This window comes from Myotis davidii, unplaced genomic scaffold (genome assembly GCF_000327345.1).
Source record: "Myotis davidii unplaced genomic scaffold, ASM32734v1 scaffold1497, whole genome shotgun sequence".
Classification (NCBI taxonomy): domain Eukaryota; kingdom Metazoa; phylum Chordata; class Mammalia; order Chiroptera; family Vespertilionidae; genus Myotis; species Myotis davidii.
Window position 1 is genome coordinate 307,758 of NW_006290147.1, and position 9,395 is coordinate 317,152.

The 9,395-nt window shown below is 37.4% G+C and overlaps 1 long non-coding RNA gene across 1 annotated transcript in view; it reads right to left on the reverse strand.

The window, feature by feature from the left end:
- Nucleotides 1-273: 273 nt before the first annotated feature.
- Nucleotides 274-9,395, reverse strand: part of LOC107182995 — a 22,948-nt gene continuing 13,826 nt past the window's right edge. The window contains exon 3 of the long non-coding RNA XR_001513773.1: nt 274-381. This is a non-coding gene — a long non-coding RNA (uncharacterized LOC107182995). The remainder of the gene's footprint in view (nt 382-9,395) is intronic.

Genomic DNA, 9,395 nt, shown 5'->3' on the forward strand with positions numbered 1-9,395 from the left:
AAAACACAGTATATAATGATGAAAAATACATTTATTTTTTAATGTATACGTGTACACTGATAGTTTGACAGAAAACTTTATGACTCTATTTGATATTATCAGTGGGACTTTTGGTGCTGCATCACTGATGACAGAGATTTTACATCAGGTTTATATCTCGTGACCTTCAGAGATATGCACGAGTTACTACTTTCATCCGTCAGGCTACTGCTATTTCAAGACTTAACAAAATTCATTACTGAGAACAAAGATTCACAAGTGTATGTAGATGAAAACATGGAGAGTAATGCTGTTGCAAAGTTTTTTTAAACAGAAAAAATTTTCTGGAATGGCATTCCAAGTCCTCAGAAGTTCGTTTTCAACACTATTGAAATTGCACTTCTCCTCTCTCGTCAATCCATGTCTATGGTCTTTAAGATAACTTGTTATGTAAAATTATTTATTTATCTAAGATGCACCTACACTGCTTTTATCTGAAAAATAAAAAAGCCGATATTAAGAAAAAAGTTGTAAATGGAAGATTATAAGAGGGGGTTTCGCGTGCCAGCAAAAGTTACTGGCGTGCCATGTTTGGCACGCATGCCAAGGGTTGCCCACCCCTGTTCTAGGGCATAGGTTTTCTGGGGTGTCAACTAAAAATCTAGTGTGTTCAGGAAGGTCTCCCTTTGGATGAACCCAGGCTCCAATGTCTCCTCAATATTATGCGACCTCTGAAATTTCTCTCTGTCTCTCTAGCCTCTTGATGTTGTTCTCTGTTTGGCCTTCTAGAATTCCACCCTCCTATGCTCAAATTAGGAGCTGGCCAAGGACCCAAGGGAGAATTTATGCCTATATTTTTAGAACTCTTTTCCTACAATTCTTCTACAGTTGCTATCTGCCAAATTTCAGCTGCCTTTATTACCCCAAAGTTTTTTTCATTGTCTCCTCCATCCAGTGAGTCCACAGCTCTCCTTGGACTCTATTAATCTGTGCTATGATATGGAAAACACCTTCAGACCCATGAATGGCCAAACAACCACCTTCTCTTCCAATTTATATTTAGCCTCACGTTGTTTTGCAACCATTAATCTCCGATGATGTTTTCTATCACCTAAAGAGGCAAGCGTTGTCTAACTGTATCCTCAGTTATAGACCTGTTTTACATGAGTTTTTCTGTCAGTGAGCTCAACCCTACACCCTCAAACTATACCATATCCACCTTTCCATCCTAAGGTCTTAACATATGCCTCAGGCTTCAGTATTGCTACAGATTAGCTTCTGATTACTAAACCAATTTTCTAGGAGAATACCTATGCTAAAGGGATGGTGTTTATTCATTCAGATGCCTTTATCTTGTGTGTTATGTATGGTTCAAGCTTCTGAAATATCAGCATTACTCATTTTGACAGAAGCCAGTTGGGCTAAGACAAAACCGAACTTCTGCTAGTACTATATATCAAGATAATTTCAATGTTAGAGGTTCTCGCTTAGCAGGCCAGAGTATTTTTCTGTTCAGAATCAATTAACTTGAACACTACCTCTGAAACTATCTAACAAAAGATTTAAGAGATCTAAAAGCTCTTCACTGAAGACAGGAGTGTTATCTTCCTTTATCCTGTTTCTAAAATGGTCACTTTCATAAATAGTTGTATTAATCCCAAATTTGTCCAATATATTGTGTAAAATGGAATGAAAAGAGAAAAGAATTGGTACAAAGTAAAATGTGAAGACTTCCAGCAACTTAGTCCTCTAAAATAAGTGGGAAACTGTTCTTTTTTTAATGTCTGAAAGATCTCCCTTTATAGGTCTGCTGAGTTGTATTTTGTCAGCTCCTATTAAATTGTGTTGTCATAGATACCTGTGAATTCTGCAGAAAGACTTTATTTCAGCTTTTATAAGCCTCTGTAAATAAGGAAAGAACATTTAGAATCTCTGATTTTAGTGAGACTATTTAATTCCTTGTTTGTTTCTTTTTAAGTTTCATGTACTTAACAAGCTACACTCTCGGTATCTCAGCATATTAAAGAAGTCTCAAGGGACATTGGGAATTTGTAAATAGTCTATTTTTTCTAACATATGTGAACAAAAATTTAATTACTTTGTGAATATTTGATATGGCTTCAATGACTACACATTGCCGTGCCTTTCCAGTTAGAAATACACATCTGGCCCTAGCCAGTTTGGCTCAGTGGATAGAGCATTGGCCTGCAGACCAAAGGGTCACGGGTTTGATTTCGGTCGAGGGCATGTACCTTAGTTGCAGGCTCCTCCCCGGCCCAAGCCCTGGTCGGGCCTGTGCAGGAGGCAACCAGTACATGTGTTTCTCTCACATCAATGTTTCAGTCTTTCCCTTTCTCTTCCACTCTCCCTAAAAATCAATGGAAAAATACCCTAACCCTCCTTCCGGCCACCAGCAGGCACCGGAGACCCAGGCTTCCCTTGCAGCCCCCGCTTCGTCCAGAAGGATAGAAGGATGTCTGGAAGGATGTCTGCCTAATTAGCATAATATGCTTTTATTATTATAGAGTAGAAGGCAGACTTAGATTTGTTAAAATGTTATTGCAAACTTTAATGCAACTACTACAGTTTTTTATAAAAAGGTATAATATATATGCTAAGAGAGAAACATAGAATCACATGAAACATAAAACTAGAGAAGGAAGGAAAATAGGGAGGAGGCAAAGAGCAGGTGGAATGAACAGAAAACAAAGATTGTAGTTATTAGTCCAACTATACCAATTATTATTGTAAATGTGAATGGTCAAAATATACCAACTAAAAGACTAACATTATCATAATGTATTATAAAGTAACAAGACTCATGGAACAGACTGAGGAATTTCAGAGGCAAGGTGTGGGAGGGTGGGTGTGTGAGAAGTGATCAACTAAAAAACTTGTATGCATATATGCATAACCCATGGACACAGACAATAGGGTGGTGAAGGCCTGGGGCAGGGGGCAAGGGCAGGCTAGAAGGGGTTAATGGGGGGGAAGGGACATATATAATACTTTCAACAATAGAGATTAAACAAAATAAAATAATAGGACTATATGTTCACTTCAAATATAAAGACTTAAGATTCAGATAAATAAAAGTAAAGGGATGGAGAAAGATACACCACACTAAAATATATCAAAAGAAAGCTATAGTAGCTACTTTAATTCAGAAAAAGCTAATTTCATAGCAAGGAAAATTGTCTTGAATAAATAGACATTATATATTGATAAGTATAAAGGCATGAATCTTCAAAAAGACATAACAATCCTAAACACATATGTATCTAACAAGGCAGCATCAACATATGTGAAGTAAAACTGATAGAAATGGAAAGAAATAGATAAATCCACTATTATATTTGGAGATATCAGCACTCCTCTTTCATTAATTGATAGATAGGTCAATCAGAATATTAGTAAGCATATAGTTAATCTGAAAAACATTACCAACCAATCAACTTAATCAAATTGATATTTATAGAATATTCCATCCAATAAAGGCAGAAACTACAATCTTTTCAGGTTCACATGAAACATCCACCCAAATAGACCATATTCTGGGCCATAAAAGCACACCTTCACAAGTTAAAAAAGACAGAAATCATCGAAAGTATCTACTTAGACCACAATGTAGTTAAACTAGAAATAACTCAAAGATAAATGAAAAATCCCCCAAATATTTGGAGATTGAAAAATACACTTGTTAATGACATATTGGTCAAAGAAGAATTCCCAAGAGAAAATTTAAAAATATTTTAAATTGAGTAAAGAATGTATGTTGGGGTACCTGAACGCAGTCTCCATGTTATTCATTCTTCACCGACTCTATCCAAACCTTTGGGGACCCCTGGACCTGCTGGGGTTGGACCCCAACAAATGTATATACAAGTTATCAAAACTTGTGAGATAAGGTGAAAGGTAGTACCTAGAGGGAAATTTCTAGCATTAAATGCATGTATTAGAAAAGACAAAAGTTCTGAAATCAATAATTCTTATACTTTAGAAAAATATAGAATGAAGAGACATTTGAACCTCAAGTAGTTAGAAAAGGAAACAAAATTAGAGCAAAAATCAGATATTAAAAATAGGAGAACAATAGAGAAAATCAACAAAACCAAAAGCTAATTCTTTGAAAGGATCGATACAATTCATAAAGCTATATCCAGGCGAAGATAAAAGGGAGAAGGTAGGCTACCAATATCAGAAAGGAAAGAGGGGTCATCACATTGCAGGGCCCATTAACATGAAAAGGATAATAAAGGGATAGATACTTTGCCCACAATTTTGACAAATAGATGAAATGAACCAATTCCTTTATAGACACAAAGCACCAAGTAGATAATGTGAATAGTCCTATGTCCATTCAAGAAATTGAATCAGTGATTACTAGCCATATAAAAAAGCACCCGCCGAAACTGGTTTGGCTCAGTGGATAGAGCATCGACCTGCGGACTGAAAGGTCCCAGGTTTGATTCCGGTCAAGGGCATGTACCTGGGTTGCGGGCACATCCCCAATAGGAGATGTGCAGGAGGCAGCTGATCGATGTTTCTCTCTCATCGATGTTTCTAACTCTATATCTCTCTCCCTTCCTCTCTGTAAAATATCAATAAAATATACTTTTTTAAAAAAAGCACCAAATTCAAATGATTTTACTGGTGAATTCCACTAACCATTGGGAAGAAACAATACCAGTTCTCTACTATCCCCTCCAGAAAATCAAAGTCATTCTATGAAGCCACCATAACCCTAATACTACAATAAAATAAAGACATTATAGGAAAGGAAAATTACAGACCGATATTTCTCATTAGCATATACTTTACACCTTATACAAAACATATCTCAAAATTGAACATAGACCTAATGTAAAACACAAAGCTATGTAAAACACAAAACTTCTAGAAGAAAATCCAGGTGGCATTGGATTTGGTAATGAGTATTTCAATATAACACTTTTTAAGGGCATCACATGTGGGGGAAAAAAGTGAAAAATTGGACTATTGTGTTTTTAAGCAACCAGAATTTAGGCATCCAGGTATATGTATGTCTACATCTATTATGCATTTAGTTGATTTCCTATCTGATTATTCTCTGAATGTGTTTTTATTAAGCATATACAAAGTATTAAATATTAAGCATTAATTGAAGGTTTAATATGTAACATCTTTAAAAATAGCTTTCCCAAAATAACTTTATACAGGGTGTCCCAAAAAATGTACACATACTTCGAATGATTATAAAGTCAGTGTTTATTAACATACAGTTCATTTTCAAAATTTAAAAGAATCTACAGAAATGAATAATTATTTTTTGTCAAATGCCTATTGTCAAACTGATGACTGCTGATATCATGAAGTAATAGAATCACAAACATCAAGAATCATTTCATTTGGTATTTGTGCACCCTCAATTCATTGACTATTGCTAGTTTTGTACCATAAACTTTATCTTTTATAAGTATCCCCATACAAAAATCTGGTGGCACTTAGGACAAATTTCTTTGTTCAAAGCTTAGTCTGGCTTCACCTATTATTTCAAGCCCAGTGCACAAATTTGTGCACCAGTGGGGTCCCTCAGCCTGGCCTACGGGATCAGGCTGAAACTGGCTCTCCAACACCTCCCAAGGGGTCCCGGATTGCGAGAGGGCACAGGGCAGGCCAGGGGACCCACTGGTGCATGATCGGGGCCGGGGAGGGACTCGTGCGGTTGGCCAGCTGGGGAAGGACTGTGGGAGGGCTCCAGGGCATGTCCAGGCCATCTCAGTCCCTATCAGCCAGACCCCAGCAGCAAGCTAACCTACCAGTCAGAGCATCTACCCCCTGGTGGTCAGTGCACATCATAGTGACTGGTCAACTGGTAAACTGTCTGCCCCCTGGTGGTCAGTGCATGTCATAGCAAGCAGTTGAGCAGCCTTAACATATTATGCTTTGAGTGGTTCAATGGATGACCGGAGACTTAGCATGTTAGGTTTTTATTGTATAGGATCAGTAACACCTGAAAAGGAGTGAAAATTGAGTTATCAGCTGTGAAAGTGTGTTTGCATACTTTTGGCACAAGATATAGATAATATAGATATACTAGATATAAATAAATATAGATATAGATACAGATATAGATATACAATTGACCCTGAAAAACATGTGTTTGAACTGCATGGTCCACTCATACACAAATTTTTTTTCAATAAATATATAGTCAGTCCTCTGAATCCTTAGGTTTTGCATTTCAATTCAACCAACCATAAATGAAAAACAGTATTTTCTTTCTTTCCTTCTTTTTTTTTTTTTCTTTTTTTTTTTTTTTTTTTTGTTGGTAAGCCTCACTGGAAGATATTTTTCCATTGATCTTTTAGAGAGAGTGGAAGAAAGATAGAAAGACAGAAACACAGCCATTGGTTGCCTCCTGTATGCACCCCAACCAGGGCCTGGGCCAGGAGGAGCCTGCAGCTGAGGTACTTGTCCTTTACCAGAATCAAACCCAGGTCCTCCTTTAGTACACAGGCTGACACTCAATCCACTGAGCCAAACCTGCTAGGGCAAACACAATATTTTCAGTCTGCGGTTGGGAATCTACTGATGTGGGGGGCCAACTGCACACATTATTCTAGGCCATTTTATAGGAAGGACTTGAGCATCCCTGAGTTTTGGTAGCCATGAAGGTTCTGAAGGAATCCAAGGGATGACTATAGTTATGTTTTGGAGGAGTCAAAAGTTATATGAAGATTTCTACTACACAGGGGTTGGTACCCACAACCCCTGCTTTGTTCAGAAGTGACTCTCTATATAATTGCTAATTATATAAACCTAATTGCTAATAATACCTATAATTGTTAATAGCATATAATTTGTTAACTTAAAATCTTATTCCAAACATATTTGGTATAAAGGTCTCTATTAAGAACTCATAAATCTAGTAAAAGTGCTAAAAACAATCTTTTACTTTTAACAATTCTGATTTTGTTGATGAATGTATATAATACATCTATATCTATATATATAAAGACCTAAGTGACTGCTCAACCAGTTGTTATGATGCACACTGACCACCAGGGGGCAGCTCCTCTTTTGAGCATCTGCCCCCTGGTGATCAGTGCACTCCCACTGACAACCTCCCCTGCCAAATCTCCCAGGGTCCCTTCCCCTCGACCAGCTGGCCCCAATTGGCCCCGACCAGGACTGGGCGAGACAGCCCGAATTGGCCCTGATAGCTGACCAGGCCAAGGGACCCCGCCCATGCATGAATTCATGCATCGGGCCTCTAGTATATTTATATGTTCATATTATATATTCATATGGATATGTTTAAGAATGAGATGGAGCAATTATTTTTACAAAGGACTATATACTTATATATTACATTCATTAAGGATACAGAATCCCTATGGTAGTTATTGCCATGACTACAAAGCCTTTTCTTTAAACCATGCTCAGTGAATAATATTTCTTATGTCATTTGCCCTTGCTTTTTGATGCAAGATCACCCAGATAGTAGAATACCATTTCTCCTTCTATCTGATCAACATGACAATTTATTAAAAGAAATGTAAAAAAGGAACATTTTGTTAGTAATACATTATTAGAATTGTGTAATACTTGTTTAAAACTGCTCAAAACCAATTACTTGTTTCTGCTTCATTGCTAAAGGCATGGCAAGCAGGCATGTAATTTTGTTTTCAGACAATGAAAGCTTTGCTTTATATAGAATTACTGTTTTCTGGTTTAAGAGAAAGGACTTCAAGATCACCTTTCTTTAATGCAAATCACCTTTTCAAGTAAATGCTTCTCAGGTTGATAACTCTTTAAATCACCATTATTAATTGATCACAGTAAGGGATATTTTACATGGCTAAAGACAATTGAAATTATAACTTCCTGCAAGGACATCTAGAGAATGGTTTCCTTAAGGAGAAAACACAAGACATGTGCTGGCGATTATCTATATATATAAAAGGCTAATATGCAGTGTCCCCTCAGGAGTTCAACCGGGATACCAGGAGTTTGATCGCTTGCTATGATGTACGCTGACCACCAAGGGGTGGCACGGAGCGAAGGAAGGCCCCAGCCAGCAGCTGGCTGGCAGCCTGAAGGTCCTGATCGGTCCTGATCAGCCAGGCATAGGGACCTTACCCATGCACGAATTTTGTGCACCAGGCCTCTAGTCTTTAAAGGAACCTGAAAACTATTTGAAAGCATAAAAGAGTAGGACGATTTATCACCCCCAAGTCGTCTTTTCTGGAAGAAAATAAGTATTCCTATTTATTTTCATAAAAATAATAGCAGACAATGATGTAAATTTTTTCTAGACTTAGAAAACTGATGGAAGTAGCAAATCAATATACATTGATGAAAAGAAGCAGGATCACTTGGCACTTAAACGAAACAACTTTTCAATTGGAATGGCAAATATGTTTAATATATGTGTATACATGTAAAGCATTTTACTGAATCAAATATTTTCTCACTGCTTTGCCAAGTAGTGCAGTATAAATATATCCTTCTTAGCTGGTGCTTTGCTTTTCTAAGAGTAAATCATTGCCATGTATGTTTGTTTGCATATATTTGCGTATTTCTTATCCTTAACCGACATCATCTTCCACAAAATGTTCCAGCATCTCTTTCTCATAGGACTTACAGTAATATCTCATGCATGGGTTGAATTTAGTTCTTATTTGATTTCTTCCTTTCTTTGTTTCTCTTTTTTGAGGAGGACTATTTCCTCTTCAGACCACATTAGTAACCATTCATCTTGGAGCTTAATTCCCTTATTATTCCAAGCCTACATTGCTGCCCTCCATGTTGCATCTCCTATTTTCCTATATCCTTCTCTTCTTTTACTCTGTTTTTTTCCCCCTAGAAACATGCTTCATGAAGTTCCAAATAAAAGGTCTCTGGAAATTAAAACAAAGTAGGGCATTGAAATCCTATCACATAATTATTCTACCATTATCAATCAATCATTTGACTTGGATTTTAAAGTCTGGGTTAATAAACCCTTCCCCCAAATTAAATGTGTGTGTGTTTTTTCCCTTCCTTTGCCTTTGAGCTTTCATTCTGGCTTTAGAAAAATTCCATGTCCTTGTGCTGCCTGAAGAATTAATGGGCCAGAGTTTTCAGACATTCATGTCAGTGAGGTTCTTGGGGCACCACTGAAATAAGCATTTTCAGAAGCCCCCACTGGAAGACGGGATGTGAAAGAAGGCTGTATTGCATGGGGCTACATTTCTCTGGTTCCAAAGTCCCCTGCCCCTTAATCCAGTCCTGGAAAAGGGGTAACTGGGGTTGCAGTAGAGCCAGAACTAGGCCAGTGTCTATAGCTTCCTTCTATGTTGCATCCAGATGTGGTTCAGTATTCAAGCGAATTAAAGACCATTAGTCCATGTGTGGAGCTCCACATGGCCATGTGCCATGTGGGCAGAGAG